This window comes from Ambystoma mexicanum, unplaced genomic scaffold (genome assembly GCF_040938575.1).
Source record: "Ambystoma mexicanum isolate Mex_15411 unplaced genomic scaffold, UKY_AmexF1_1 Mex_scaf52, whole genome shotgun sequence".
In the NCBI taxonomy this organism is placed as follows: domain Eukaryota; kingdom Metazoa; phylum Chordata; class Amphibia; order Caudata; family Ambystomatidae; genus Ambystoma; species Ambystoma mexicanum.
In genome coordinates this window covers 1,424,997-1,450,914 of record NW_027182469.1, presented here as the reverse complement: position 1 = coordinate 1,450,914, position 25,918 = coordinate 1,424,997, and the positions used below count along the sequence as shown (strand labels likewise).

Below are 25,918 nucleotides of genomic sequence, written 5' to 3'. Positions count from 1 at the left end.
CATGCGAATGGTCACTCGTAAACTCTTGACTTCTGCTGAAAGCCTCATTGAAGGCCTTTGCAGACGTGTGAGACTGGCACCTACTCGGGCTGGGCCTCTATGAGCGTTTTGCATAATCTGAGATTGCCCTGCTTCCAGTCAAGGCGCAGCGGCCCCTTCTACTAAAAGGGATCAGCAGAGTGATCGCTAGTAGCAGAAATAAGGCAAGCAAGGCAATCAAGGCTTGTTTTTTTGTTCGGTCTCTTCCTTTTCACGATGCTTCAAAGTCAACGAAAGGTACATGTGCAAAACGCTCATGCATTGGCCGGGAATCGAACCCGGGCCTCCCGCGTGGCAGGCGAGAATTCTACCACTGAACCACCAATGCCTTACATGCTGCACACTGGCGCTACAGTGCTCTGGACCATTGCAGCCCAGAGCAGCTGATTTAACAGAGCACTGCAGTGGCATGAGGATGGCGCCAGCTCCGGTGGGTGAATGGGAGCTGCGCTGCCCTGGCAGTCCTTCTCACTCACTTGGCCACGAACGGCCACGAACGGCCAGGTTCTATAGACAGGAAAAGTGGACAGAGGCAAGCACACTGGTAGATGAGGGTGGCCTTTGTATGGGTCGCTACTCTGAGTGCAGTTCCCTGAGCACCGTGCCTCAGGAAAGCCAGACTTCTACCGCAGGACTCAGGGGATATCTTTGCAGCCACACGAGGCTGACACCCTTTCAATCTGGGCTTCTGGGGTCTTCTGGGAATTATTTGCATAATAGGTTTCCCGCCTTAAGTTGAAACTGCCGTTCCATCTTCTGCTAAAAGAGGGCAGCAGAGTGCTTTCTTTGCGCAGAAAACAGACAAGCAATGCAATCATCTTATCTACCGTTTCCATTTTTCTTTTCCCATGCCTTTTAAAATATCAAGAGACACGTCTACAAAAGTGCCATGCATTGGCCGGGAATCGAACCCGGGCCTCCCGCTTGGGAAGCGAGAATTCTACCACTGAACTACCAATGCCTGACAAGCAGCATTACTGCGGTAGAGCACTTGATTTAACACACCTGCCAGTTCCATGCGAATGGTCACTCGTAAACTCTTGACTTCTGCTGAAAGCCTCATTGAAGGCCTTTGCAGACGTGTGAGACTGGCACCTACTCGGGCTGGGCCTCTATGAGCTGTTTGCATAATCTGAGATTGCCCTGCTTCCAGTCAAGGCGCAGCGGCCCCTTCTACTAAAAGGGATCAGCAGAGTGATCGCTAGTAGCAGAAATAAGGCAAGCAAGGCAATCAAGGCTTGTTTTTTTGTTCGGTCTCTTCCTTTTCACGATGCTTCAAAGTCAACGAAAGGTACATGTGCAAAACGCTCATGCATTGGCCGGGAATCGAACCCGGGCCTCCCGCATGGCAGGCGAGAATTCTACCACTGAACCACCAATGCCTTACATGCTGCACACTGGCGCTACAGTGCTCTGGACCATTGCAGCCCAGAGCAGCTGATTTAACAGAGCACTGCAGTGACATGAGGATGGCGCCAGCTCCGGTGGGTGAATGGGAGCTGCGCTGCCCTGGCAGTCCTTCTCACTCACTTGGCCACGAACGGCCACGAACGGCCAGGTTCTATAGACAGGAAAAGTGGACAGAGGCAAGCACACTGGTAGATGAGGGTGGCCTTTGTATGGGTCGCTACTCTGAGTGCAGTTCCCTGAGCACCGTGCCTCAGGAAAGCCAGACTTCTACCGCAGGACTCAGGGGATATCTTTGCAGCCACACGAGGCTGACACCCTTTCAATCTGGGCTTCTGGGGTCTTCTGGGAATTATTTGCATAATAGGTTTCCCGCCTTAAGTTGAAACTGCCGTTCCATCTTCTGCTAAAAGAGGGCAGCAGAGTGCTTTCTTTGCGCAGAAAACAGACAAGCAATGCAATCATCTTATCTACCGTTTCCATTTTTCTTTTCCCATGCCTTTTAAAATATCAAGAGACACGTCTACAAAAGTGCCATGCATTGGCCGGGAATCGAACCCGGGCCTCCCGCTTGGGAAGCGAGAATTCTACCACTGAACTACCAATGCCTGACAAGCAGCATTACTGCGGTAGAGCACTTGATTTAACACACCTGCCAGTTCCATGCGAATGGTCACTCGTAAACTCTTGACTTCTGCTGAAAGCCTCATTGAAGGCCTTTGCAGACGTGTGAGACTGGCACCTACTCGGGCTGGGCCTCTATGAGCTGTTTGCATAATCTGAGATTGCCCTGCTTCCAGTCAAGGCGCAGCGGCCCCTTCTACTAAAAGGGATCAGCAGAGTGATCGCTAGTAGCAGAAATAAGGCAAGCAAGGCAATCAAGGCTTGTTTTTTTGTTCGGTCTCTTCCTTTTCACGATGCTTCAAAGTCAACGAAAGGTACATGTGCAAAACGCTCATGCATTGGCCGGGAATCGAACCCGGGCCTCCCGCGTGGCAGGCGAGAATTCTACCACTGAACCACCAATGCCTTACATGCTGCACACTGGCGCTACAGTGCTCTGGACCATTGCAGCCCAGAGCAGCTGATTTAACAGAGCACTGCAGTGACATGAGGATGGCGCCAGCTCCGGTGGGTGAATGGGAGCTGCGCTGCCCTGGCAGTCCTTCTTACTCACTTGGCCACGAACGGCCACGAACGGCCAGGTTCTATAGACAGGAAAAGTGGACAGAGGCAAGCACACTGGTAGATGAGGGTGGCCTTTGTATGGGTCGCTACTCTGAGTGCAGTTCCCTGAGCACCGTGCCTCAGGAAAGCCAGACTTCTACCGCAGGACTCAGGGGATATCTTTGCAGCCACACGAGGCTGACACCCTTTCAATCTGGGCTTCTGGGGTCTTCTGGGAATTATTTGCATAATAGGTTTCCCGCCTTAAGTTGAAACTGCCGTTCCATCTTCTGCTAAAAGAGGGCAGCAGAGTGCTTTCTTTGCGCAGAAAACAGACAAGCAATGCAATCATCTTATCTACCGTTTCCATTTTTCTTTTCCCATGCCTTTTAAAATATCAAGAGACACGTCTACAAAAGTGCCATGCATTGGCCGGGAATCGAACCCGGGCCTCCCGCTTGGGAAGCGAGAATTCTACCACTGAACTACCAATGCCTGACAAGCAGCATTACTGCGGTAGAGCACTTGATTTAACACACCTGCCAGTTCCATGCGAATGGTCACTCGTAAACTCTTGACTTCTGCTGAAAGCCTCATTGAAGGCCTTTGCAGACGTGTGAGACTGGCACCTACTCGGGCTGGGCCTCTATGAGCTGTTTGCATAATCTGAGATTGCCCTGCTTCCAGTCAAGGCGCAGCGGCCCCTTCTACTAAAAGGGATCAGCAGAGTGATCGCTAGTAGCAGAAATAAGGCAAGCAAGGCAATCAAGGCTTGTTTTTTTGTTCGGTCTCTTCCTTTTCACGATGCTTCAAAGTCAACGAAAGGTACATGTGCAAAACGCTCATGCATTGGCCGGGAATCGAACCCGGGCCTCCCGCGTGGCAGGCGAGAATTCTACCACTGAACCACCAATGCCTTACATGCTGCACACTGGCGCTACAGTGCTCTGGACCATTGCAGCCCAGAGCAGCTGATTTAACAGAGCACTGCAGTGACATGAGGATGGCGCCAGCTCCGGTGGGTGAATGGGAGCTGCGCTGCCCTGGCAGTCCTTCTCACTCACTTGGCCACGAACGGCCACGAACGGCCAGGTTCTATAGACAGGAAAAGTGGACAGAGGCAAGCACACTGGTAGATGAGGGTGGCCTTTGTATGGGTCGCTACTCTGAGTGCAGTTCCCTGAGCACCGTGCCTCAGGAAAGCCAGACTTCTACCGCAGGACTCAGGGGATATCTTTGCAGCCACACGAGGCTGACACCCTTTCAATCTGGGCTTCTGGGGTCTTCTGGGAATTATTTGCATAATAGAAGGTTTCCCGCCTTAAGTTGAAACTGCAGTTCCATCTTCTGCTAAAAGAGGGCAGCAGATTGCTTTCTTTGCGCAGAAAACAGACAAGCAATGCAATCATCTTATCTACCGTTTCCATTTTTCTTTTCCCATGCCTTTTAAAATATCAAGAGACACGTCTACAAAAGTGCCATGCATTGGCCGGGAATCGAACCCGGGCCTCCCGCTTGGGAAGCGAGAATTCTACCACTGAACTACCAATGCTTGACAAGCAGCATTACTGCGGTAGAGCGCTTGATTTAACACACCTGCCAGTTCCATGCGAATGGTCACTCGTAAACTCTTGACTTCTGCTGAAAGCCTCATTGAAGGCCTTTGCAGACGTGTGAGACTGGCACCTACTCGGGCTGGGCCTCTATGAGCGTTTTGCATAATCTGAGATTGCCCTGCTTCCAGTCAAGGCGCAGCGGCCCCTTCTACTAAAAGGGATCAGCAGAGTGATCGCTAGTAGCAGAAATAAGGCAAGCAAGGCAATCAAGGCTTGTTTTTTTGTTCGGTCTCTTCCTTTTCACGATGCTTCAAAGTCAACGAAAGGTACATGTGCAAAACGCTCATGCATTGGCCGGGAATCGAACCCGGGCCTCCCGCGTGGCAGGCGAGAATTCTACCACTGAACCACCAATGCCTTACATGCTGCACACTGGCGCTACAGTGCTCTGGACCATTGCAGCCCAGAGCAGCTGATTTAACAGAGCACTGCAGTGACATGAGGATGGCGCCAGCTCCGGTGGGTGAATGGGAGCTGCGCTGCCCTGGCAGTCCTTCTCACTCCCTTGGCCACGAACGGCCACGAACGGCCAGGTTCTATAGACAGGAAAAGTGGACAGAGGCAAGCACACTGGTAGATGAGGGTGGCCTTTGTATGGGTCGCTACTCTGAGTGCAGTTCCCTGAGCACCGTGCCTCAGGAAAGCCAGACTTCTACCGCAGGACTCAGGGGATATCTTTGCAGCCACACGAGGCTGACACCCTTTCAATCTGGGCTTCTGGGGTCTTCTGGGAATTATTTGCATAATAGGTTTCCCGCCTTAAGTTGAAACTGCCGTTCCATCTTCTGCTAAAAGAGGGCAGCAGAGTGCTTTCTTTGCGCAGAAAACAGACAAGCAATGCAATCATCTTATCTACCGTTTCCATTTTTCTTTTCCCATGCCTTTTAAAATATCAAGAGACACGTCTACAAAAGTGCCATGCATTGGCCGGGAATCGAACCCGGGCCTCCCGCTTGGGAAGCGAGAATTCTACCACTGAACTACCAATGCCTGACAAGCAGCATTACTGCGGTAGAGCACTTGATTTAACACACCTGCCAGTTCCATGCGAATGGTCACTCGTAAACTCTTGACTTCTGCTGAAAGCCTCATTGAAGGCCTTTGCAGACGTGTGAGACTGGCACCTACTCGGGCTGGGCCTCTATGAGCTGTTTGCATAATCTGAGATTGCCCTGCTTCCAGTCAAGGCGCAGCGGCCCCTTCTACTAAAAGGGATCAGCAGAGTGATCGCTAGTAGCAGAAATAAGGCAAGCAAGGCAATCAAGGCTTGTTTTTTTGTTCGGTCTCTTCCTTTTCACGATGCTTCAAAGTCAACGAAAGGTACATGTGCAAAACGCTCATGCATTGGCCGGGAATCGAACCCGGGCCTCCCGCGTGGCAGGCGAGAATTCTACCACTGAACCACCAATGCCTTACATGCTGCACACTGGCGCTACAGTGCTCTGGACCATTGCAGCCCAGAGCAGCTGATTTAACAGAGCACTGCAGTGACATGAGGATGGCGCCAGCTCCGGTGGGTGAATGGGAGCTGCGCTGCCCTGGCAGTCCTTCTCACTCACTTGGCCACGAACGGCCACGAACGGCCAGGTTCTATAGACAGGAAAAGTGGACAGAGGCAAGCACACTGGTAGATGAGGGTGGCCTTTGTATGGGTCGCTACTCTGAGTGCAGTTCCCTGAGCACCGTGCCTCAGGAAAGCCAGACTTCTACCGCAGGACTCAGGGGATATCTTTGCAGCCACACGAGGCTGACACCCTTTCAATCTGGGCTTCTGGGGTCTTCTGGGAATTATTTGCATAATAGAAGGTTTCCCGCCTTAAGTTGAAACTGCAGTTCCATCTTCTGCTAAAAGAGGGCAGCAGATTGCTTTCTTTGCGCAGAAAACAGACAAGCAATGCAATCATCTTATCTACCGTTTCCATTTTTCTTTTCCCATGCCTTTTAAAATATCAAGAGACACGTCTACAAAAGTGCCATGCATTGGCCGGGAATCGAACCCGGGCCTCCCGCTTGGGAAGCGAGAATTCTACCACTGAACTACCAATGCTTGACAAGCAGCATTACTGCGGTAGAGCGCTTGATTTAACACACCTGCCAGTTCCATGCGAATGGTCACTCGTAAACTCTTGACTTCTGCTGAAAGCCTCATTGAAGGCCTTTGCAGACGTGTGAGACTGGCACCTACTCGGGCTGGGCCTCTATGAGCGTTTTGCATAATCTGAGATTGCCCTGCTTCCAGTCAAGGCGCAGCGGCCCCTTCTACTAAAAGGGATCAGCAGAGTGATCGCTAGTAGCAGAAATAAGGCAAGCAAGGCAATCAAGGCTTGTTTTTTTGTTCGGTCTCTTCCTTTTCACGATGCTTCAAAGTCAACGAAAGGTACATGTGCAAAACGCTCATGCATTGGCCGGGAATCGAACCCGGGCCTCCCGCGTGGCAGGCGAGAATTCTACCACTGAACCACCAATGCCTTACATGCTGCACACTGGCGCTACAGTGCTCTGGACCATTGCAGCCCAGAGCAGCTGATTTAACAGAGCACTGCAGTGACATGAGGATGGCGCCAGCTCCGGTGGGTGAATGGGAGCTGCGCTGCCCTGGCAGTCCTTCTCACTCACTTGGCCACGAACGGCCACGAACGGCCAGGTTCTATAGACAGGAAAAGTGGACAGAGGCAAGCACACTGGTAGATGAGGGTGGCCTTTGTATGGGTCGCTACTCTGAGTGCAGTTCCCTGAGCACCGTGCCTCAGGAAAGCCAGACTTCTACCGCAGGACTCAGGGGATATCTTTGCAGCCACACGAGGCTGACACCCTTTCAATCTGGGCTTCTGGGGTCTTCTGGGAATTATTTGCATAATAGGTTTCCCGCCTTAAGTTGAAACTGCCGTTCCATCTTCTGCTAAAAGAGGGCAGCAGAGTGCTTTCTTTGCGCAGAAAACAGACAAGCAATGCAATCATCTTATCTACCGTTTCCATTTTTCTTTTCCCATGCCTTTTAAAATATCAAGAGACACGTCTACAAAAGTGCCATGCATTGGCCGGGAATCGAACCCGGGCCTCCCGCTTGGGAAGCGAGAATTCTACCACTGAACTACCAATGCCTGACAAGCAGCATTACTGCGGTAGAGCACTTGATTTAACACACCTGCCAGTTCCATGCGAATGGTCACTCGTAAACTCTTGACTTCTGCTGAAAGCCTCATTGAAGGCCTTTGCAGACGTGTGAGACTGGCACCTACTCGGGCTGGGCCTCTATGAGCTGTTTGCATAATCTGAGATTGCCCTGCTTCCAGTCAAGGCGCAGCGGCCCCTTCTACTAAAAGGGATCAGCAGAGTGATCGCTAGTAGCAGAAATAAGGCAAGCAAGGCAATCAAGGCTTGTTTTTTTGTTCGGTCTCTTCCTTTTCACGATGCTTCAAAGTCAACGAAAGGTACATGTGCAAAACGCTCATGCATTGGCCGGGAATCGAACCCGGGCCTCCCGCGTGGCAGGCGAGAATTCTACCACTGAACCACCAATGCCTTACATGCTGCACACTGGCGCTACAGTGCTCTGGACCATTGCAGCCCAGAGCAGCTGATTTAACAGAGCACTGCAGTGACATGAGGATGGCGCCAGCTCCGGTGGGTGAATGGGAGCTGCGCTGCCCTGGCAGTCCTTCTCACTCCCTTGGCCACGAACGGCCACGAACGGCCAGGTTCTATAGACAGGAAAAGTGGACAGAGGCAAGCACACTGGTAGATGAGGGTGGCCTTTGTATGGGTCGCTACTCTGAGTGCAGTTCCCTGAGCACCGTGCCTCAGGAAAGCCAGACTTCTACCGCAGGACTCAGGGGATATCTTTGCAGCCACACGAGGCTGACACCCTTTCAATCTGGGCTTCTGGGGTCTTCTGGGAATTATTTGCATAATAGGTTTCCCGCCTTAAGTTGAAACTGCCGTTCCATCTTCTGCTAAAAGAGGGCAGCAGAGTGCTTTCTTTGCGCAGAAAACAGACAAGCAATGCAATCATCTTATCTACCGTTTCCATTTTTCTTTTCCCATGCCTTTTAAAATATCAAGAGACACGTCTACAAAAGTGCCATGCATTGGCCGGGAATCGAACCCGGGCCTCCCGCTTGGGAAGCGAGAATTCTACCACTGAACTACCAATGCCTGACAAGCAGCATTACTGCGGTAGAGCACTTGATTTAACACACCTGCCAGTTCCATGCGAATGGTCACTCGTAAACTCTTGACTTCTGCTGAAAGCCTCATTGAAGGCCTTTGCAGACGTGTGAGACTGGCACCTACTCGGGCTGGGCCTCTATGAGCTGTTTGCATAATCTGAGATTGCCCTGCTTCCAGTCAAGGCGCAGCGGCCCCTTCTACTAAAAGGGATCAGCAGAGTGATCGCTAGTAGCAGAAATAAGGCAAGCAAGGCAATCAAGGCTTGTTTTTTTGTTCGGTCTCTTCCTTTTCACGATGCTTCAAAGTCAACGAAAGGTACATGTGCAAAACGCTCATGCATTGGCCGGGAATCGAACCCGGGCCTCCCGCGTGGCAGGCGAGAATTCTACCACTGAACCACCAATGCCTTACATGCTGCACACTGGCGCTACAGTGCTCTGGACCATTGCAGCCCAGAGCAGCTGATTTAACAGAGCACTGCAGTGACATGAGGATGGCGCCAGCTCCGGTGGGTGAATGGGAGCTGCGCTGCCCTGGCAGTCCTTCTCACTCCCTTGGCCACGAACGGCCACGAACGGCCAGGTTCTATAGACAGGAAAAGTGGACAGAGGCAAGCACACTGGTAGATGAGGGTGGCCTTTGTATGGGTCGCTACTCTGAGTGCAGTTCCCTGAGCACCGTGCCTCAGGAAAGCCAGACTTCTACCGCAGGACTCAGGGGATATCTTTGCAGCCACACGAGGCTGACACCCTTTCAATCTGGGCTTCTGGGGTCTTCTGGGAATTATTTGCATAATAGGTTTCCCGCCTTAAGTTGAAACTGCCGTTCCATCTTCTGCTAAAAGAGGGCAGCAGAGTGCTTTCTTTGCGCAGAAAACAGACAAGCAATGCAATCATCTTATCTACCGTTTCCATTTTTCTTTTCCCATGCCTTTTAAAATATCAAGAGACACGTCTACAAAAGTGCCATGCATTGGCCGGGAATCGAACCCGGGCCTCCCGCTTGGGAAGCGAGAATTCTACCACTGAACTACCAATGCCTGACAAGCAGCATTACTGCGGTAGAGCACTTGATTTAACACACCTGCCAGTTCCATGCGAATGGTCACTCGTAAACTCTTGACTTCTGCTGAAAGCCTCATTGAAGGCCTTTGCAGACGTGTGAGACTGGCACCTACTCGGGCTGGGCCTCTATGAGCTGTTTGCATAATCTGAGATTGCCCTGCTTCCAGTCAAGGCGCAGCGGCCCCTTCTACTAAAAGGGATCAGCAGAGTGATCGCTAGTAGCAGAAATAAGGCAAGCAAGGCAATCAAGGCTTGTTTTTTTGTTCGGTCTCTTCCTTTTCACGATGCTTCAAAGTCAACGAAAGGTACATGTGCAAAACGCTCATGCATTGGCCGGGAATCGAACCCGGGCCTCCCGCGTGGCAGGCGAGAATTCTACCACTGAACCACCAATGCCTTACATGCTGCACACTGGCGCTACAGTGCTCTGGACCATTGCAGCCCAGAGCAGCTGATTTAACAGAGCACTGCAGTGACATGAGGATGGCGCCAGCTCCGGTGGGTGAATGGGAGCTGCGCTGCCCTGGCAGTCCTTCTCACTCACTTGGCCACGAACGGCCACGAACGGCCAGGTTCTATAGACAGGAAAAGTGGACAGAGGCAAGCACACTGGTAGATGAGGGTGGCCTTTGTATGGGTCGCTACTCTGAGTGCAGTTCCCTGAGCACCGTGCCTCAGGAAAGCCAGACTTCTACCGCAGGACTCAGGGGATATCTTTGCAGCCACACGAGGCTGACACCCTTTCAATCTGGGCTTCTGGGGTCTTCTGGGAATTATTTGCATAATAGAAGGTTTCCCGCCTTAAGTTGAAACTGCAGTTCCATCTTCTGCTAAAAGAGGGCAGCAGAGTGCTTTCTTTGCGCAGAAAACAGACAAGCAATGCAATCATCTTATCTACCGTTTCCATTTTTCTTTTCCCATGCCTTTTAAAATATCAAGAGACACGTCTACAAAAGTGCCATGCATTGGCCGGGAATCGAACCCGGGCCTCCCGCTTGGGAAGCGAGAATTCTACCACTGAACTACCAATGCCTGACAAGCAGCATTACTGCGGTAGAGCGCTTGATTTAACACACCTGCCAGTTCCATGCGAATGGTCACTCGTAAACTCTTGACTTCTGCTGAAAGCCTCATTGAAGGCCTTTGCAGACGTGTGAGACTGGCACCTACTCGGGCTGGGCCTCTATGAGCGTTTTGCATAATCTGAGATTGCCCTGCTTCCAGTCAAGGCGCAGCGGCCCCTTCTACTAAAAGGGATCAGCAGAGTGATCGCTAGTAGCAGAAATAAGGCAAGCAAGGCAATCAAGGCTTGTTTTTTTGTTCTGTCTCTTCCTTTTCACGATGCTTCAAAGTCAACGAAAGGTACATGTGCAAAACGCTCATGCATTGGCCGGGAATCGAACCCGGGCCTCCCGCGTGGCAGGCGAGAATTCTACCACTGAACCACCAATGCCTTACATGCTGCACACTGGCGCTACAGTGCTCTGGACCATTGCAGCCCAGAGCAGCTGATTTAACAGAGCACTGCAGTGACATGAGGATGGCGCCAGCTCCGGTGGGTGAATGGGAGCTGCGCTGCCCTGGCAGTCCTTCTCACTCACTTGGCCACGAACGGCCACGAACGGCCAGGTTCTATAGACAGGAAAAGTGGACAGAGGCAAGCACACTGGTAGATGAGGGTGGCCTTTGTATGGGTCGCTACTCTGAGTGCAGTTCCCTGAGCACCGTGCCTCAGGAAAGCCAGACTTCTACCGCAGGACTCAGGGGATATCTTTGCAGCCACACGAGGCTGACACCCTTTCAATCTGGGCTTCTGGGGTCTTCTGGGAATTATTTGCATAATAGGTTTCCCGCCTTAAGTTGAAACTGCCGTTCCATCTTCTGCTAAAAGAGGGCAGCAGAGTGCTTTCTTTGCGCAGAAAACAGACAAGCAATGCAATCATCTTATCTACCGTTTCCATTTTTCTTTTCCCATGCCTTTTAAAATATCAAGAGACACGTCTACAAAAGTGCCATGCATTGGCCGGGAATCGAACCCGGGCCTCCCGCTTGGGAAGCGAGAATTCTACCACTGAACTACCAATGCCTGACAAGCAGCATTACTGCGGTAGAGCGCTTGATTTAACACACCTGCCAGTTCCATGCGAATGGTCACTCGTAAACTCTTGACTTCTGCTGAAAGCCTCATTGAAGGCCTTTGCAGACGTGTGAGACTGGCACCTACTCGGGCTGGGCCTCTATGAGCTGTTTGCATAATCTGAGATTGCCCTGCTTCCAGTCAAGGCGCAGCGGCCCCTTCTACTAAAAGGGATCAGCAGAGTGATCGCTAGTAGCAGAAATAAGGCAAGCAAGGCAATCAAGGCTTGTTTTTTTGTTCGGTCTCTTCCTTTTCACGATGCTTCAAAGTCAACGAAAGGTACATGTGCAAAACGCTCATGCATTGGCCGGGAATCGAACCCGGGCCTCCCGCGTGGCAGGCGAGCATTCTACCACTGAACCACCAATGCCTTACATGCTGCACACTGGCGCTACAGTGCTCTGGACCATTGCAGCCCAGAGCAGCTGATTTAACAGAGCACTGCAGTGACATGAGGATGGCGCCAGCTCCGGTGGGTGAATGGGAGCTGCGCTGCCCTGGCAGTCCTTCTCACTCACTTGGCCACGAACGGCCACGAACGGCCAGGTTCTATAGACAGGAAAAGTGGACAGAGGCAAGCACACTGGTAGATGAGGGTGGCCTTTGTATGGGTCGCTACTCTGAGTGCAGTTCCCTGAGCACCGTGCCTCAGGAAAGCCAGACTTCTACCGCAGGACTCAGGGGATATCTTTGCAGCCACACGAGGCTGACACCCTTTCAATCTGGGCTTCTGGGGTCTTCTGGGAATTATTTGCATAATAGAAGGTTTCCCGCCTTAAGTTGAAACTGCAGTTCCATCTTCTGCTAAAAGAGGGCAGCAGATTGCTTTCTTTGCGCAGAAAACAGACAAGCAATGCAATCATCTTATCTACCGTTTCCATTTTTCTTTTCCCATGCCTTTTAAAATATCAAGAGACACGTCTACAAAAGTGCCATGCATTGGCCGGGAATCGAACCCGGGCCTCCCGCTTGGGAAGCGAGAATTCTACCACTGAACTACCAATGCTTGACAAGCAGCATTACTGCGGTAGAGCGCTTGATTTAACACACCTGCCAGTTCCATGCGAATGGTCACTCGTAAACTCTTGACTTCTGCTGAAAGCCTCATTGAAGGCCTTTGCAGACGTGTGAGACTGGCACCTACTCGGGCTGGGCCTCTATGAGCGTTTTGCATAATCTGAGATTGCCCTGCTTCCAGTCAAGGCGCAGCGGCCCCTTCTACTAAAAGGGATCAGCAGAGTGATCGCTAGTAGCAGAAATAAGGCAAGCAAGGCAATCAAGGCTTGTTTTTTTGTTCGGTCTCTTCCTTTTCACGATGCTTCAAAGTCAACGAAAGGTACATGTGCAAAACGCTCATGCATTGGCCGGGAATCGAACCCGGGCCTCCCGCGTGGCAGGCGAGAATTCTACCACTGAACCACCAATGCCTTACATGCTGCACACTGGCGCTACAGTGCTCTGGACCATTGCAGCCCAGAGCAGCTGATTTAACAGAGCACTGCAGTGGCATGAGGATGGCGCCAGCTCCGGTGGGTGAATGGGAGCTGCGCTGCCCTGGCAGTCCTTCTCACTCACTTGGCCACGAACGGCCACGAACGGCCAGGTTCTATAGACAGGAAAAGTGGACAGAGGCAAGCACACTGGTAGATGAGGGTGGCCTTTGTATGGGTCGCTACTCTGAGTGCAGTTCCCTGAGCACCGTGCCTCAGGAAAGCCAGACTTCTACCGCAGGACTCAGGGGATATCTTTGCAGCCACACGAGGCTGACACCCTTTCAATCTGGGCTTCTGGGGTCTTCTGGGAATTATTTGCATAATAGGTTTCCCGCCTTAAGTTGAAACTGCCGTTCCATCTTCTGCTAAAAGAGGGCAGCAGAGTGCTTTCTTTGCGCAGAAAACAGACAAGCAATGCAATCATCTTATCTACCGTTTCCATTTTTCTTTTCCCATGCCTTTTAAAATATCAAGAGACACGTCTACAAAAGTGCCATGCATTGGCCGGGAATCGAACCCGGGCCTCCCGCTTGGGAAGCGAGAATTCTACCACTGAACTACCAATGCCTGACAAGCAGCATTACTGCGGTAGAGCACTTGATTTAACACACCTGCCAGTTCCATGCGAATGGTCACTCGTAAACTCTTGACTTCTGCTGAAAGCCTCATTGAAGGCCTTTGCAGACGTGTGAGACTGGCACCTACTCGGGCTGGGCCTCTATGAGCTGTTTGCATAATCTGAGATTGCCCTGCTTCCAGTCAAGGCGCAGCGGCCCCTTCTACTAAAAGGGATCAGCAGAGTGATCGCTAGTAGCAGAAATAAGGCAAGCAAGGCAATCAAGGCTTGTTTTTTTGTTCGGTCTCTTCCTTTTCACGATGCTTCAAAGTCAACGAAAGGTACATGTGCAAAACGCTCATGCATTGGCCGGGAATCGAACCCGGGCCTCCCGCGTGGCAGGCGAGAATTCTACCACTGAACCACCAATGCCTTACGTGCTGCACACTGGCGCTACAGTGCTCTGGACCATTGCAGCCCAGAGCAGCTGATTTAACAGAGCACTGCAGTGACATGAGGATGGCGCCAGCTCCGGTGGGTGAATGGGAGCTGCGCTGCCCTGGCAGTCCTTCTCACTCACTTGGCCACGAACGGCCACGAACGGCCAGGTTCTATAGACAGGAAAAGTGGACAGAGGCAAGCACACTGGTAGATGAGGGTGGCCTTTGTATGGGTCGCTACTCTGAGTGCAGTTCCCTGAGCACCGTGCCTCAGGAAAGCCAGACTTCTACCGCAGGACTCAGGGGATATCTTTGCAGCCACACCAGGCTGACACCCTTTCAATCTGGGCTTCTGGGGTCTTCTGGGAATTATTTGCATAATAGAAGGTTTCCCGCCTTAAGTTGAAACTGCAGTTCCATCTTCTGCTAAAAGAGGGCAGCAGATTGCTTTCTTTGCGCAGAAAACAGACAAGCAATGCAATCATCTTATCTACCGTTTCCATTTTTCTTTTCCCATGCCTTTTAAAATATCAAGAGACACGTCTACAAAAGTGCCATGCATTGGCCGGGAATCGAACCCGGGCCTCCCGCTTGGGAAGCGAGAATTCTACCACTGAACTACCAATGCTTGACAAGCAGCATTACTGCGGTAGAGCGCTTGATTTAACACACCTGCCAGTTCCATGCGAATGGTCACTCGTAAACTCTTGACTTCTGCTGAAAGCCTCATTGAAGGCCTTTGCAGACGTGTGAGACTGGCACCTACTCGGGCTGGGCCTCTATGAGCGTTTTGCATAATCTGAGATTGCCCTGCTTCCAGTCAAGGCGCAGCGGCCCCTTCTACTAAAAGGGATCAGCAGAGTGATCGCTAGTAGCAGAAATAAGGCAAGCAAGGCAATCAAGGCTTGTTTTTTTGTTCGGTCTCTTCCTTTTCACGATGCTTCAAAGTCAACGAAAGGTACATGTGCAAAACGCTCATGCATTGGCCGGGAATCGAACCCGGGCCTCCCGCGTGGCAGGCGAGAATTCTACCACTGAACCACCAATGCCTTACATGCTGCACACTGGCGCTACAGTGCTCTGGACCATTGCAGCCCAGAGCAGCTGATTTAACAGAGCACTGCAGTGGCATGAGGATGGCGCCAGCTCCGGTGGGTGAATGGGAGCTGCGCTGCCCTGGCAGTCCTTCTCACTCACTTGGCCACGAACGGCCACGAACGGCCAGGTTCTATAGACAGGAAAAGTGGACAGAGGCAAGCACACTGGTAGATGAGGGTGGCCTTTGTATGGGTCGCTACTCTGAGTGCAGTTCCCTGAGCACCGTGCCTCAGGAAAGCCAGACTTCTACCGCAGGACTCAGGGGATATCTTTGCAGCCACACGAGGCTGACACCCTTTCAATCTGGGCTTCTGGGGTCTTCTGGGAATTATTTGCATAATAGGTTTCCCGCCTTAAGTTGAAACTGCCGTTCCATCTTCTGCTAAAAGAGGGCAGCAGAGTGCTTTCTTTGCGCAGAAAACAGACAAGCAATGCAATCATCTTATCTACCGTTTCCATTTTTCTTTTCCCATGCCTTTTAAAATATCAAGAGACACGTCTACAAAAGTGCCATGCATTGGCCGGGAATCGAACCCGGGCCTCCCGCTTGGGAAGCGAGAATTCTACCACTGAACTACCAATGCCTGACAAGCAGCATTACTGCGGTAGAGCACTTGATTTAACACACCTGCCAGTTCCATGCGAATGGTCACTCGTAAACTCTTGACTTCTGCTGAAAGCCTCATTGAAGGCCTTTGCAGACGTGTGAGACTGGCACCTACTCGGGCTGGGCCTCTATGAGCTGTTTGCATAATCTGAGATTGCCCTGCTTCCAGTCAAGGCGCAGCGGCCCCTTCTACTAAAAGGGATCAGCAGAGTGATCGCTAGTAGCAGAAATAAGGCAAGCAAGGCAATCAAGGCTTGTTTTTTTGTTCGGTCTCTTCCTTTTCACGATGCTTCAAAGTCAACGAAAGGTACATGTGCAAAACGCTCAGGCATTGGCCGGGAATCGAACCCGGGCCTCCCGCGTGGCAGGCGAGAATTCTACCACTGAACCACCAATGCCTTACATGCTGCACACTGGCGCTACAGTGCTCTGGACCATTGCAGCCCAGAGCAGCTGATTTAACAGAGCACTGCAGTGACATGAGGATGGCGCCAGCTCCGGTGGGTGAATGGGAGCTGCGCTGCCCTGGCAGTCCTTCTCACTCCCTTGGCCACGAACGGCCACGAACGGCCAGGTTCTATAGACAGGAAAAGTGGACAGAGGCAAGCACACTGGTAGATGAGGGTGGCCTTTGTATGGGTCGCTACTCTGAGTGCAGTTCCCTGAGCACCGTGCCTCAGGAAAGCCAGACTTCTACTGCAGGACTCAGGGGATATCTTTGCAGCCACACGAGGCTGACACCCTTTCAATCTGGGCTTCTGGGGTCTTCTGGGAATTATTTGCATAATAGAAGGTTTCCCGCCTTAAGTTGAAACTGCAGTTCCATCTTCTGCTAAAAGAGGGCAGCAGATTGCTTTCTTTGCGCAGAAAACAGACAAGCAATGCAATCATCTTATCTACCGTTTCCATTTTTCTTTTCCCATGCCTTTTAAAATATCAAGAGACACGTCTACAAAAGTGCCATGCATTGGCCGGGAATCGAACCCAGGCCTCCCGCTTGGGAAGCGAGAATTCTACCACTGAACTACCAATGCCTGACAAGCAGCATTACTGCGGTAGAGCGCTTGATTTAACACACCTGCCAGTTCCATGCGAATGGTCACTCGTAAACTCTTGACTTCTGCTGAAAGCCTCATTGAAGGCCTTTGCAGACGTGTGAGACTGGCACCTACTCGGGCTGGGCCTCTATGAGCGTTTTGCATAATCTGAGATTGCCCTGCTTCCAGTCAAGGCGCAGCGGCCCCTTCTACTAAAAGGGATCAGCAGAGTGATCGCTAGTAGCAGAAATAAGGCAAGCAAGGCAATCAAGGCTTGTTTTTTTGTTCTGTCTCTTCCTTTTCACGATGCTTCAAAGTCAACGAAAGGTACATGTGCAAAACGCTCATGCATTGGCCGGGAATCGAACCCGGGCCTCCCGCGTGGCAGGCGAGAATTCTACCACTGAACCACCAATGCCTTACATGCTGCACACTGGCGCTACAGTGCTCTGGACCATTGCAGCCCAGAGCAGCTGATTTAACAGAGCACTGCAGTGACATGAGGATGGCGCCAGCTCCGGTGGGTGAATGGGAGCTGCGCTGCCCTGGCAGTCCTTCTCACTCACTTGGCCACGAACGGCCACGAACGGCCAGGTTCTATAGACAGGAAAAGTGGACAGAGGCAAGCACACTGGTAGATGAGGGTGGCCTTTGTATGGGTCGCTACTCTGAGTGCAGTTCCCTGAGCACCGTGCCTCAGGAAAGCCAGACTTCTACCGCAGGACTCAGGGGATATCTTTGCAGCCACACGAGGCTGACACCCTTTCAATCTGGGCTTCTGGGGTCTTCTGGGAATTATTTGCATAATAGGTTTCCCGCCTTAAGTTGAAACTGCCGTTCCATCTTCTGCTAAAAGAGGGCAGCAGAGTGCTTTCTTTGCGCAGAAAACAGACAAGCAATGCAATCATCTTATCTACCGTTTCCATTTTTCTTTTCCCATGCCTTTTAAAATATCAAGAGACACGTCTACAAAAGTGCCATGCATTGGCCGGGAATCGAACCCGGGCCTCCCGCTTGGGAAGCGAGAATTCTACCACTGAACTACCAATGCCTGACAAGCAGCATTACTGCGGTAGAGCGCTTGATTTAACACACCTGCCAGTTCCATGCGAATGGTCACTCGTAAACTCTTGACTTCTGCTGAAAGCCTCATTGAAGGCCTTTGCAGACGTGTGAGACTGGCACCTACTCGGGCTGGGCCTCTATGAGCTGTTTGCATAATCTGAGATTGCCCTGCTTCCAGTCAAGGCGCAGCGGCCCCTTCTACTAAAAGGGATCAGCAGAGTGATCGCTAGTAGCAGAAATAAGGCAAGCAAGGCAATCAAGGCTTGTTTTTTTGTTCGGTCTCTTCCTTTTCACGATGCTTCAAAGTCAACGAAAGGTACATGTGCAAAACGCTCATGCATTGGCCGGGAATCGAACCCGGGCCTCCCGCGTGGCAGGCGAGAATTCTACCACTGAACCACCAATGCCTTACATGCTGCACACTGGCGCTACAGTGCTCTGGACCATTGCAGCCCAGAGCAGCTGATTTAACAGAGCACTGCAGTGACATGAGGATGGCGCCAGCTCCGGTGGGTGAATGGGAGCTGCGCTGCCCTGGCAGTCCTTCTCACTCACTTGGCCACGAACGGCCACGAACGGCCAGGTTCTATAGACAGGAAAAGTGGACAGAGGCAAGCACACTGGTAGATGAGGGTGGCCTTTGTATGGGTCGCTACTCTGAGTGCAGTTCCCTGAGCACCGTGCCTCAGGAAAGCCAGACTTCTACCGCAGGACTCAGGGGATATCTTTGCAGCCACACGAGGCTGACACCCTTTCAATCTGGGCTTCTGGGGTCTTCTGGGAATTATTTGCATAATAGAAGGTTTCCCGCCTTAAGTTGAAACTGCAGTTCCATCTTCTGCTAAAAGAGGGCAGCAGATTGCTTTCTTTGCGCAGAAAACAGACAAGCAATGCAATCATCTTATCTACCGTTTCCATTTTTCTTTTCCCATGCCTTTTAAAATATCAAGAGACACGTCTACAAAAGTGCCATGCATTGGCCGGGAATCGAACCCGGGCCTCCCGCTTGGGAAGCGAGAATTCTACCACTGAACTACCAATGCTTGACAAGCAGCATTACTGCGGTAGAGCGCTTGATTTAACACACCTGCCAGTTCCATGCGAATGGTCACTCGTAAACTCTTGACTTCTGCTGAAAGCCTCATTGAAGGCCTTTGCAGACGTGTGAGACTGGCACCTACTCGGGCTGGGCCTCTATGAGCGTTTTGCATAATCTGAGATTGCCCTGCTTCCAGTCAAGGCGCAGCGGCCCCTTCTACTAAAAGGGATCAGCAGAGTGATCGCTAGTAGCAGAAATAAGGCAAGCAAGGCAATCAAGGCTTGTTTTTTTGTTCGGTCTCTTCCTTTTCACGATGCTTCAAAGTCAACGAAAGGTACATGTGCAAAACGCTCATGCATTGGCCGGGAATCGAACCCGGGCCTCCCGCGTGGCAGGCGAGAATTCTACCACTGAACCACCAATGCCTTACATGCTGCACACTGGCGCTACAGTGCTCTGGACCATTGCAGCCCAGAGCAGCTGATTTAACAGAGCACTGCAGTGGCATGAGGATGGCGCCAGCTCCGGTGGGTGAATGGGAGCTGCGCTGCCCTGGCAGTCCTTCTCACTCACTTGGCCACGAACGGCCACGAACGGCCAGGTTCTATAGACAGGAAAAGTGGACAGAGGCAAGCACACTGGTAGATGAGGGTGGCCTTTGTATGGGTCGCTACTCTGAGTGCAGTTCCCTGAGCACCGTGCCTCAGGAAAGCCAGACTTCTACCGCAGGACTCAGGGGATATCTTTGCAGCCACACGAGGCTGACACCCTTTCAATCTGGGCTTCTGGGGTCTTCTGGGAATTATTTGCATAATAGGTTTCCCGCCTTAAGTTGAAACTGCCGTTCCATCTTCTGCTAAAAGAGGGCAGCAGAGTGCTTTCTTTGCGCAGAAAACAGACAAGCAATGCAATCATCTTATCTACCGTTTCCATTTTTCTTTTCCCATGCCTTTTAAAATATCAAGAGACACGTCTACAAAAGTGCCATGCATTGGCCGGGAATCGAACCCGGGCCTCCCGCTTGGGAAGCGAGAATTCTACCACTGAACTACCAATGCCTGACAAGCAGCATTACTGCGGTAGAGCACTTGATTTAACACACCTGCCAGTTCCATGCGAATGGTCACTCGTAAACTCTTGACTTCTGCTGAAAGCCTCATTGAAGGCCTTTGCAGACGTGTGAGACTGGCACCTACTCGGGCTGGGCCTCTATGAGCTGTTTGCATAATCTGAGATTGCCCTGCTTCCAGTCAAGGCGCAGCGGCCCCTTCTACTAAAAGGGATCAGCAGAGTGATCGCTAGTAGCAGAAATAAGGCAAGCAAGGCAATCAAGGCTTGTTTTTTTGTTCGGTCTCTTCCTTTTCACGATGCTTCAAAGTCAACGAAAGGTACATGTGCAAAACGCTCATGCATTGGCCGGGAATCGAACCCGGGCCTCCCGCGTGGCAGGCGAGAATTCTACCACTGAACCACCAATGCCTTACGTGCTGCACACTGGCGCTACAGTGCTCTGGACCATTGCAGCCCAGAGCAGCTGATTTAACAGAGCACTGCAGTGACATGAGGATGGCGCCAGCTCCGGTGGGTGAATGGGAGCTGCGCTGCCCTGGCAGTCCTTCTCACTCACTTGGCCACGAACGGCCACGAACGGCCAGGTTCTATAGACAGGAAAAGTGGACAGAGGCAAGCACACTGGTAGATGAGGGTGGCCTTTGTATGGGTCGCTACTCTGAGTGCAGTTCCCTGAGCACCGTGCCTCAGGAAAGCCAGACTTCTACCGCAGGACTCAGGGGATATCTTTGCAGCCACACCAGGCTGACACCCTTTCAATCTGGGCTTCTGGGGTCTTCTGGGAATTATTTGCATAATAGAAGGTTTCCCGCCTTAAGTTGAAACTGCAGTTCCATCTTCTGCTAAAAGAGGGCAGCAGATTGCTTTCTTTGCGCAGAAAACAGACAAGCAATGCAATCATCTTATCTACCGTTTCCATTTTTCTTTTCCCATGCCTTTTAAAATATCAAGAGACACGTCTACAAAAGTGCCATGCATTGGCCGGGAATCGAACCCGGGCCTCCCGCTTGGGAAGCGAGAATTCTACCACTGAACTACCAATGCTTGACAAGCAGCATTACTGCGGTAGAGCGCTTGATTTAACACACCTGCCAGTTCCATGCGAATGGTCACTCGTAAACTCTTGACTTCTGCTGAAAGCCTCATTGAAGGCCTTTGCAGACGTGTGAGACTGGCACCTACTCGGGCTGGGCCTCTATGAGCGTTTTGCATAATCTGAGATTGCCCTGCTTCCAGTCAAGGCGCAGCGGCCCCTTCTACTAAAAGGGATCAGCAGAGTGATCGCTAGTAGCAGAAATAAGGCAAGCAAGGCAATCAAGGCTTGTTTTTTTGTTCGGTCTCTTCCTTTTCACGATGCTTCAAAGTCAACGAAAGGTACATGTGCAAAACGCTCATGCATTGGCCGGGAATCGAACCCGGGCCTCCCGCGTGGCAGGCGAGAATTCTACCACTGAACCACCAATGCCTTACATGCTGCACACTGGCGCTACAGTGCTCTGGACCATTGCAGCCCAGAGCAGCTGATTTAACAGAGCACTGCAGTGGCATGAGGATGGCGCCAGCTCCGGTGGGTGAATGGGAGCTGCGCTGCCCTGGCAGTCCTTCTCACTCACTTGGCCACGAACGGCCACGAACGGCCAGGTTCTATAGACAGGAAAAGTGGACAGAGGCAAGCACACTGGTAGATGAGGGTGGCCTTTGTATGGGTCGCTACTCTGAGTGCAGTTCCCTGAGCACCGTGCCTCAGGAAAGCCAGACTTCTACCGCAGGACTCAGGGGATATCTTTGCAGCCACACGAGGCTGACACCCTTTCAATCTGGGCTTCTGGGGTCTTCTGGGAATTATTTGCATAATAGGTTTCCCGCCTTAAGTTGAAACTGCCGTTCCATCTTCTGCTAAAAGAGGGCAGCAGAGTGCTTTCTTTGCGCAGAAAACAGACAAGCAATGCAATCATCTTATCTACCGTTTCCATTTTTCTTTTCCCATGCCTTTTAAAATATCAAGAGACACGTCTACAAAAGTGCCATGCATTGGCCGGGAATCGAACCCGGGCCTCCCGCTTGGGAAGCGAGAATTCTACCACTGAACTACCAATGCCTGACAAGCAGCATTACTGCGGTAGAGCACTTGATTTAACACACCTGCCAGTTCCATGCGAATGGTCACTCGTAAACTCTTGACTTCTGCTGAAAGCCTCATTGAAGGCCTTTGCAGACGTGTGAGACTGGCACCTACTCGGGCTGGGCCTCTATGAGCTGTTTGCATAATCTGAGATTGCCCTGCTTCCAGTCAAGGCGCAGCGGCCCCTTCTACTAAAAGGGATCAGCAGAGTGATCGCTAGTAGCAGAAATAAGGCAAGCAAGGCAATCAAGGCTTGTTTTTTTGTTCGGTCTCTTCCTTTTCACGATGCTTCAAAGTCAACGAAAGGTACATGTGCAAAACGCTCATGCATTGGCCGGGAATCGAACCCGGGCCTCCCGCGTGGCAGGCGAGAATTCTACCACTGAACCACCAATGCCTTACATGCTGCACACTGGCGCTACAGTGCTCTGGACCATTGCAGCCCAGAGCAGCTGATTTAACAGAGCACTGCAGTGACATGAGGATGGCGCCAGCTCCGGTGGGTGAATGGGAGCTGCGCTGCCCTGGCAGTCCTTCTCACTCCCTTGGCCACGAACGGCCACGAACGGCCAGGTTCTATAGACAGGAAAAGTGGACAGAGGCAAGCACACTGGTAGATGAGGGTGGCCTTTGTATGGGTCGCTACTCTGAGTGCAGTTCCCTGAGCACCGTGCCTCAGGAAAGCCAGACTTCTACTGCAGGACTCAGGGGATATCTTTGCAGCCACACGAGGCTGACACCCTTTCAATCTGGGCTTCTGGGGTCTTCTGGGAATTATTTGCATAATAGAAGGTTTCCCGCCTTAAGTTGAAACTGCAGTTCCATCTTCTGCTAAAAGAGGGCAGCAGATTGCTTTCTTTGCGCAGAAAACAGACAAGCAATGCAATCATCTTATCTACCGTTTCCATTTTTCTTTTCCCATGCCTTTTAAAATATCAAGAGACACGTCTACAAAAGTGCCATGCATTGGCCGGGAATCGAACCCAGGCCTCCCGCTTGGGAAGCGAGAATTCTACCACTGAACTACCAATGCCTGACAAGCAGCATTACTGCGGTAGAGCGCTTGATTTAACACACCTGCCAGTTCCATGCGAATGGTCACTCGTAAACTCTTGACTTCTGCTGAAAGCCTCATTGAAGGCCTTTGCAGACGTGTGAGACTGGCACCTACTCGGGCTGGGCCTCTATGAGCGTTTTGCATAATCTGAGATTGCCCTGCTTCCAGTCAAGGCGCAGCGGCCCCTTCTACTAAAAGGGATCAGCAGAGTGATCGCTAGTAGCAGAAATAAGGCAAGCAAGGCAATCAAGGCTTGTTTTTTTGTTCTGTCTCTTCCTTTTCACGATGCTTCAAAGTCAACGAAAGGTACATGTGCAAAACGCTCATGCATTGGCCGGGAATCGAACCCGGGCCTCCCGCGTGGCAGGCGAGAATTCTACCACTGAACCACCAATGCCTTACATGCTGCACACTGGCGCTACAGTGCTCTGGACCATTGCAGCCCAGAGCAGCTGATTTAACAGAGCACTGCAGTGACATGAGGATGGCGCCAGCTCCGGTGGGTGAATGGGAGCTGCGCTGCCCTGGCAGTCCTTCTCACTCACTTGGCCACGAACGGCCACGAACGGCCAGGTTCTATAGACAGGAAAAGTGGACAGAGGCAAGCACACTGGTAGATGAGGGTGGCCTTTGTATGGGTCGCTACTCTGAGTGCAGTTCCCTGAGCACCGTGCCTCAGGAAAGCCAGACTTCTACCGCAGGACTCAGGGGATATCTTTGCAGCCACACGAGGCTGACACCCTTTCAATCTGGGCTTCTGGGGTCTTCTGGGAATTATTTGCATAATAGGTTTCCCGCCTTAAGTTGAAACTGCCGTTCCATCTTCTGCTAAAAGAGGGCAGCAGAGTGCTTTCTTTGCGCAGAAAACAGACAAGCAATGCAATCATCTTATCTACCGTTTCCATTTTTCTTTTCCCATGCCTTTTAAAATATCAAGAGACACGTCTACAAAAGTGCCATGCATTGGCCGGGAATCGAACCCGGGCCTCCCGCTTGGGAAGCGAGAATTCTACCACTGAACTACCAATGCCTCACAAGCAGCATTACTGCGGTAGAGCGCTTGATTTAACACACCTGCCAGTTCCATGCGAATGGTCACTCGTAAACTCTTGACTTCTGCTGAAAGCCTCATTGAAGGCCTTTGCAGACGTGTGAGACTGGCACCTACTCGGGCTGGGCCTCTATGAGCTGTTTGCATAATCTGAGATTGCCCTGCTTCCAGTCAAGGCGCAGCGGCCCCTTCTACTAAAAGGGATCAGCAGAGTGATCGCTAGTAGCAGAAATAAGGCAAGCAAGGCAATCAAGGCTTGTTTTTTTGTTCGGTCTCTTCCTTTTCACGATGCTTCAAAGTCAACGAAAGGTACATGTGCAAAACGCTCATGCATTGGCCGGGAATCGAACCCGGGCCTCCCGCGTGGCAGGCGAGAATTCTACCACTGAACCACCAATGCCTTACATGCTGCACACTGGCGCTACAGTGCTCTGGACCATTGCAGCCCAGAGCAGCTGATTTAACAGAGCACTGCAGTGACATGAGGATGGCGCCAGCTCCGGTGGGTGAATGGGAGCTGCGCTGCCCTGGCAGTCCTTCTCACTCACTTGGCCACGAACGGCCACGAACGGCCAGGTTCTATAGACAGGAAAAGTGGACAGAGGCAAGCACACTGGTAGATGAGGGTGGCCTTTGTATGGGTCGCTACTCTGAGTGCAGTTCCCTGAGCACCGTGCCTCAGGAAAGCCAGACTTCTACCGCAGGACTCAGGGGATATCTTTGCAGCCACACCAGGCTGACACCCTTTCAATCTGGGCTTCTGGGGTCTTCTGGGAATTATTTGCATAATAGAAGGTTTCCCGCCTTAAGTTGAAACTGCAGTTCCATCTTCTGCTAAAAGAGGGCAGCAGATTGCTTTCTTTGCGCAGAAAACAGACAAGCAATGCAATCATCTTATCTACCGTTTCCATTTTTCTTTTCCCATGCCTTTTAAAATATCAAGAGACACGTCTACAAAAGTGCCATGCATTGGCCGGGAATCGAACCCGGGCCTCCCGCTTGGGAAGCGAGAATTCTACCACTGAACTACCAATGCTTGACAAGCAGCATTACTGCGGTAGAGCGCTTGATTTAACACACCTGCCAGTTCCATGCGAATGGTCACTCGTAAACTCTTGACTTCTGCTGAAAGCCTCATTGAAGGCCTTTGCAGACGTGTGAGACTGGCACCTACTCGGGCTGGGCCTCTATGAGCGTTTTGCATAATCTGAGATTGCCCTGCTTCCAGTCAAGGCGCAGCGGCCCCTTCTACTAAAAGGGATCAGCAGAGTGATCGCTAGTAGCAGAAATAAGGCAAGCAAGGCAATCAAGGCTTGTTTTTTTGTTCGGTCTCTTCCTTTTCACGATGCTTCAAAGTCAACGAAAGGTACATGTGCAAAACGCTCATGCATTGGCCGGGAATCGAACCCGGGCCTCCCGCGTGGCAGGCGAGAATTCTACCACTGAACCACCAATGCCTTACATGCTGCACACTGGCGCTACAGTGCTCTGGACCATTGCAGCCCAGAGCAGCTGATTTAACAGAGCACTGCAGTGGCATGAGGATGGCGCCAGCTCCGGTGGGTGAATGGGAGCTGCGCTGCCCTGGCAGTCCTTCTCACTCACTTGGCCACGAACGGCCACGAACGGCCAGGTTCTATAGACAGGAAAAGTGGACAGAGGCAAGCACACTGGTAGATGAG

General features: G+C 51.6%; 48 non-coding genes across 48 annotated transcripts; all 48 read right to left on the bottom strand.

Moving 5' to 3' along the window:
- Nucleotides 1-296: 296 nt before the first annotated feature.
- TRNAG-GCC (transfer RNA glycine (anticodon GCC)) lies at nucleotides 297-367 on the bottom strand. The gene has a single exon. It is a non-coding gene; the product is annotated as a tRNA-Gly (tRNA).
- Nucleotides 368-929: 562 nt separating this feature from the next.
- Nucleotides 930-1,000, bottom strand: TRNAG-CCC (transfer RNA glycine (anticodon CCC)). Its single transcript has one exon. It is a non-coding gene; the product is annotated as a tRNA-Gly (tRNA).
- A 350-nt stretch (nucleotides 1,001-1,350) lies between these two features.
- Nucleotides 1,351-1,421, bottom strand: TRNAG-GCC (transfer RNA glycine (anticodon GCC)). The gene has a single exon. It is a non-coding gene; the product is annotated as a tRNA-Gly (tRNA).
- A 562-nt stretch (nucleotides 1,422-1,983) lies between these two features.
- Nucleotides 1,984-2,054, bottom strand: TRNAG-CCC (transfer RNA glycine (anticodon CCC)). Its single transcript has one exon. It is a non-coding gene; the product is annotated as a tRNA-Gly (tRNA).
- Nucleotides 2,055-2,404: 350 nt separating this feature from the next.
- TRNAG-GCC (transfer RNA glycine (anticodon GCC)) lies at nucleotides 2,405-2,475 on the bottom strand. Its single transcript has one exon. It is a non-coding gene; the product is annotated as a tRNA-Gly (tRNA).
- Nucleotides 2,476-3,037: 562 nt separating this feature from the next.
- On the bottom strand, nucleotides 3,038-3,108 carry TRNAG-CCC (transfer RNA glycine (anticodon CCC)). Its single transcript has one exon. It is a non-coding gene; the product is annotated as a tRNA-Gly (tRNA).
- A 350-nt stretch (nucleotides 3,109-3,458) lies between these two features.
- TRNAG-GCC (transfer RNA glycine (anticodon GCC)) lies at nucleotides 3,459-3,529 on the bottom strand. The gene has a single exon. It is a non-coding gene; the product is annotated as a tRNA-Gly (tRNA).
- Nucleotides 3,530-4,094: 565 nt separating this feature from the next.
- Nucleotides 4,095-4,165, bottom strand: TRNAG-CCC (transfer RNA glycine (anticodon CCC)). The gene has a single exon. It is a non-coding gene; the product is annotated as a tRNA-Gly (tRNA).
- Nucleotides 4,166-4,515: 350 nt separating this feature from the next.
- Nucleotides 4,516-4,586, bottom strand: TRNAG-GCC (transfer RNA glycine (anticodon GCC)). Its single transcript has one exon. It is a non-coding gene; the product is annotated as a tRNA-Gly (tRNA).
- Nucleotides 4,587-5,148: 562 nt separating this feature from the next.
- On the bottom strand, nucleotides 5,149-5,219 carry TRNAG-CCC (transfer RNA glycine (anticodon CCC)). The gene has a single exon. It is a non-coding gene; the product is annotated as a tRNA-Gly (tRNA).
- Nucleotides 5,220-5,569: 350 nt separating this feature from the next.
- On the bottom strand, nucleotides 5,570-5,640 carry TRNAG-GCC (transfer RNA glycine (anticodon GCC)). Its single transcript has one exon. It is a non-coding gene; the product is annotated as a tRNA-Gly (tRNA).
- Nucleotides 5,641-6,205: 565 nt separating this feature from the next.
- Nucleotides 6,206-6,276, bottom strand: TRNAG-CCC (transfer RNA glycine (anticodon CCC)). Its single transcript has one exon. It is a non-coding gene; the product is annotated as a tRNA-Gly (tRNA).
- A 350-nt stretch (nucleotides 6,277-6,626) lies between these two features.
- TRNAG-GCC (transfer RNA glycine (anticodon GCC)) lies at nucleotides 6,627-6,697 on the bottom strand. Its single transcript has one exon. It is a non-coding gene; the product is annotated as a tRNA-Gly (tRNA).
- Nucleotides 6,698-7,259: 562 nt separating this feature from the next.
- Nucleotides 7,260-7,330, bottom strand: TRNAG-CCC (transfer RNA glycine (anticodon CCC)). Its single transcript has one exon. It is a non-coding gene; the product is annotated as a tRNA-Gly (tRNA).
- A 350-nt stretch (nucleotides 7,331-7,680) lies between these two features.
- Nucleotides 7,681-7,751, bottom strand: TRNAG-GCC (transfer RNA glycine (anticodon GCC)). Its single transcript has one exon. It is a non-coding gene; the product is annotated as a tRNA-Gly (tRNA).
- A 562-nt stretch (nucleotides 7,752-8,313) lies between these two features.
- On the bottom strand, nucleotides 8,314-8,384 carry TRNAG-CCC (transfer RNA glycine (anticodon CCC)). The gene has a single exon. It is a non-coding gene; the product is annotated as a tRNA-Gly (tRNA).
- A 350-nt stretch (nucleotides 8,385-8,734) lies between these two features.
- On the bottom strand, nucleotides 8,735-8,805 carry TRNAG-GCC (transfer RNA glycine (anticodon GCC)). The gene has a single exon. It is a non-coding gene; the product is annotated as a tRNA-Gly (tRNA).
- A 562-nt stretch (nucleotides 8,806-9,367) lies between these two features.
- On the bottom strand, nucleotides 9,368-9,438 carry TRNAG-CCC (transfer RNA glycine (anticodon CCC)). Its single transcript has one exon. It is a non-coding gene; the product is annotated as a tRNA-Gly (tRNA).
- Nucleotides 9,439-9,788: 350 nt separating this feature from the next.
- TRNAG-GCC (transfer RNA glycine (anticodon GCC)) lies at nucleotides 9,789-9,859 on the bottom strand. The gene has a single exon. It is a non-coding gene; the product is annotated as a tRNA-Gly (tRNA).
- A 565-nt stretch (nucleotides 9,860-10,424) lies between these two features.
- Nucleotides 10,425-10,495, bottom strand: TRNAG-CCC (transfer RNA glycine (anticodon CCC)). Its single transcript has one exon. It is a non-coding gene; the product is annotated as a tRNA-Gly (tRNA).
- A 350-nt stretch (nucleotides 10,496-10,845) lies between these two features.
- Nucleotides 10,846-10,916, bottom strand: TRNAG-GCC (transfer RNA glycine (anticodon GCC)). Its single transcript has one exon. It is a non-coding gene; the product is annotated as a tRNA-Gly (tRNA).
- Nucleotides 10,917-11,478: 562 nt separating this feature from the next.
- Nucleotides 11,479-11,549, bottom strand: TRNAG-CCC (transfer RNA glycine (anticodon CCC)). Its single transcript has one exon. It is a non-coding gene; the product is annotated as a tRNA-Gly (tRNA).
- A 350-nt stretch (nucleotides 11,550-11,899) lies between these two features.
- Nucleotides 11,900-11,970, bottom strand: TRNAG-GCC (transfer RNA glycine (anticodon GCC)). Its single transcript has one exon. It is a non-coding gene; the product is annotated as a tRNA-Gly (tRNA).
- Nucleotides 11,971-12,535: 565 nt separating this feature from the next.
- TRNAG-CCC (transfer RNA glycine (anticodon CCC)) lies at nucleotides 12,536-12,606 on the bottom strand. Its single transcript has one exon. It is a non-coding gene; the product is annotated as a tRNA-Gly (tRNA).
- Nucleotides 12,607-12,956: 350 nt separating this feature from the next.
- On the bottom strand, nucleotides 12,957-13,027 carry TRNAG-GCC (transfer RNA glycine (anticodon GCC)). Its single transcript has one exon. It is a non-coding gene; the product is annotated as a tRNA-Gly (tRNA).
- Nucleotides 13,028-13,589: 562 nt separating this feature from the next.
- TRNAG-CCC (transfer RNA glycine (anticodon CCC)) lies at nucleotides 13,590-13,660 on the bottom strand. Its single transcript has one exon. It is a non-coding gene; the product is annotated as a tRNA-Gly (tRNA).
- Nucleotides 13,661-14,010: 350 nt separating this feature from the next.
- Nucleotides 14,011-14,081, bottom strand: TRNAG-GCC (transfer RNA glycine (anticodon GCC)). The gene has a single exon. It is a non-coding gene; the product is annotated as a tRNA-Gly (tRNA).
- A 565-nt stretch (nucleotides 14,082-14,646) lies between these two features.
- TRNAG-CCC (transfer RNA glycine (anticodon CCC)) lies at nucleotides 14,647-14,717 on the bottom strand. Its single transcript has one exon. It is a non-coding gene; the product is annotated as a tRNA-Gly (tRNA).
- A 350-nt stretch (nucleotides 14,718-15,067) lies between these two features.
- Nucleotides 15,068-15,138, bottom strand: TRNAG-GCC (transfer RNA glycine (anticodon GCC)). Its single transcript has one exon. It is a non-coding gene; the product is annotated as a tRNA-Gly (tRNA).
- A 562-nt stretch (nucleotides 15,139-15,700) lies between these two features.
- TRNAG-CCC (transfer RNA glycine (anticodon CCC)) lies at nucleotides 15,701-15,771 on the bottom strand. Its single transcript has one exon. It is a non-coding gene; the product is annotated as a tRNA-Gly (tRNA).
- A 986-nt stretch (nucleotides 15,772-16,757) lies between these two features.
- On the bottom strand, nucleotides 16,758-16,828 carry TRNAG-CCC (transfer RNA glycine (anticodon CCC)). The gene has a single exon. It is a non-coding gene; the product is annotated as a tRNA-Gly (tRNA).
- Nucleotides 16,829-17,178: 350 nt separating this feature from the next.
- Nucleotides 17,179-17,249, bottom strand: TRNAG-GCC (transfer RNA glycine (anticodon GCC)). Its single transcript has one exon. It is a non-coding gene; the product is annotated as a tRNA-Gly (tRNA).
- Nucleotides 17,250-17,811: 562 nt separating this feature from the next.
- TRNAG-CCC (transfer RNA glycine (anticodon CCC)) lies at nucleotides 17,812-17,882 on the bottom strand. The gene has a single exon. It is a non-coding gene; the product is annotated as a tRNA-Gly (tRNA).
- Nucleotides 17,883-18,232: 350 nt separating this feature from the next.
- TRNAG-GCC (transfer RNA glycine (anticodon GCC)) lies at nucleotides 18,233-18,303 on the bottom strand. Its single transcript has one exon. It is a non-coding gene; the product is annotated as a tRNA-Gly (tRNA).
- A 565-nt stretch (nucleotides 18,304-18,868) lies between these two features.
- TRNAG-CCC (transfer RNA glycine (anticodon CCC)) lies at nucleotides 18,869-18,939 on the bottom strand. Its single transcript has one exon. It is a non-coding gene; the product is annotated as a tRNA-Gly (tRNA).
- Nucleotides 18,940-19,289: 350 nt separating this feature from the next.
- TRNAG-GCC (transfer RNA glycine (anticodon GCC)) lies at nucleotides 19,290-19,360 on the bottom strand. The gene has a single exon. It is a non-coding gene; the product is annotated as a tRNA-Gly (tRNA).
- A 562-nt stretch (nucleotides 19,361-19,922) lies between these two features.
- On the bottom strand, nucleotides 19,923-19,993 carry TRNAG-CCC (transfer RNA glycine (anticodon CCC)). Its single transcript has one exon. It is a non-coding gene; the product is annotated as a tRNA-Gly (tRNA).
- Nucleotides 19,994-20,343: 350 nt separating this feature from the next.
- TRNAG-GCC (transfer RNA glycine (anticodon GCC)) lies at nucleotides 20,344-20,414 on the bottom strand. The gene has a single exon. It is a non-coding gene; the product is annotated as a tRNA-Gly (tRNA).
- Nucleotides 20,415-20,979: 565 nt separating this feature from the next.
- TRNAG-CCC (transfer RNA glycine (anticodon CCC)) lies at nucleotides 20,980-21,050 on the bottom strand. The gene has a single exon. It is a non-coding gene; the product is annotated as a tRNA-Gly (tRNA).
- A 350-nt stretch (nucleotides 21,051-21,400) lies between these two features.
- On the bottom strand, nucleotides 21,401-21,471 carry TRNAG-GCC (transfer RNA glycine (anticodon GCC)). Its single transcript has one exon. It is a non-coding gene; the product is annotated as a tRNA-Gly (tRNA).
- A 562-nt stretch (nucleotides 21,472-22,033) lies between these two features.
- On the bottom strand, nucleotides 22,034-22,104 carry TRNAG-CCC (transfer RNA glycine (anticodon CCC)). Its single transcript has one exon. It is a non-coding gene; the product is annotated as a tRNA-Gly (tRNA).
- A 350-nt stretch (nucleotides 22,105-22,454) lies between these two features.
- On the bottom strand, nucleotides 22,455-22,525 carry TRNAG-GCC (transfer RNA glycine (anticodon GCC)). The gene has a single exon. It is a non-coding gene; the product is annotated as a tRNA-Gly (tRNA).
- A 565-nt stretch (nucleotides 22,526-23,090) lies between these two features.
- On the bottom strand, nucleotides 23,091-23,161 carry TRNAG-CCC (transfer RNA glycine (anticodon CCC)). Its single transcript has one exon. It is a non-coding gene; the product is annotated as a tRNA-Gly (tRNA).
- A 350-nt stretch (nucleotides 23,162-23,511) lies between these two features.
- TRNAG-GCC (transfer RNA glycine (anticodon GCC)) lies at nucleotides 23,512-23,582 on the bottom strand. The gene has a single exon. It is a non-coding gene; the product is annotated as a tRNA-Gly (tRNA).
- Nucleotides 23,583-24,144: 562 nt separating this feature from the next.
- Nucleotides 24,145-24,215, bottom strand: TRNAG-CCC (transfer RNA glycine (anticodon CCC)). Its single transcript has one exon. It is a non-coding gene; the product is annotated as a tRNA-Gly (tRNA).
- Nucleotides 24,216-24,565: 350 nt separating this feature from the next.
- On the bottom strand, nucleotides 24,566-24,636 carry TRNAG-GCC (transfer RNA glycine (anticodon GCC)). The gene has a single exon. It is a non-coding gene; the product is annotated as a tRNA-Gly (tRNA).
- Nucleotides 24,637-25,201: 565 nt separating this feature from the next.
- On the bottom strand, nucleotides 25,202-25,272 carry TRNAG-CCC (transfer RNA glycine (anticodon CCC)). The gene has a single exon. It is a non-coding gene; the product is annotated as a tRNA-Gly (tRNA).
- Nucleotides 25,273-25,622: 350 nt separating this feature from the next.
- On the bottom strand, nucleotides 25,623-25,693 carry TRNAG-GCC (transfer RNA glycine (anticodon GCC)). Its single transcript has one exon. It is a non-coding gene; the product is annotated as a tRNA-Gly (tRNA).
- Between the last annotated feature and the right edge of the window lie 225 nt (nucleotides 25,694-25,918).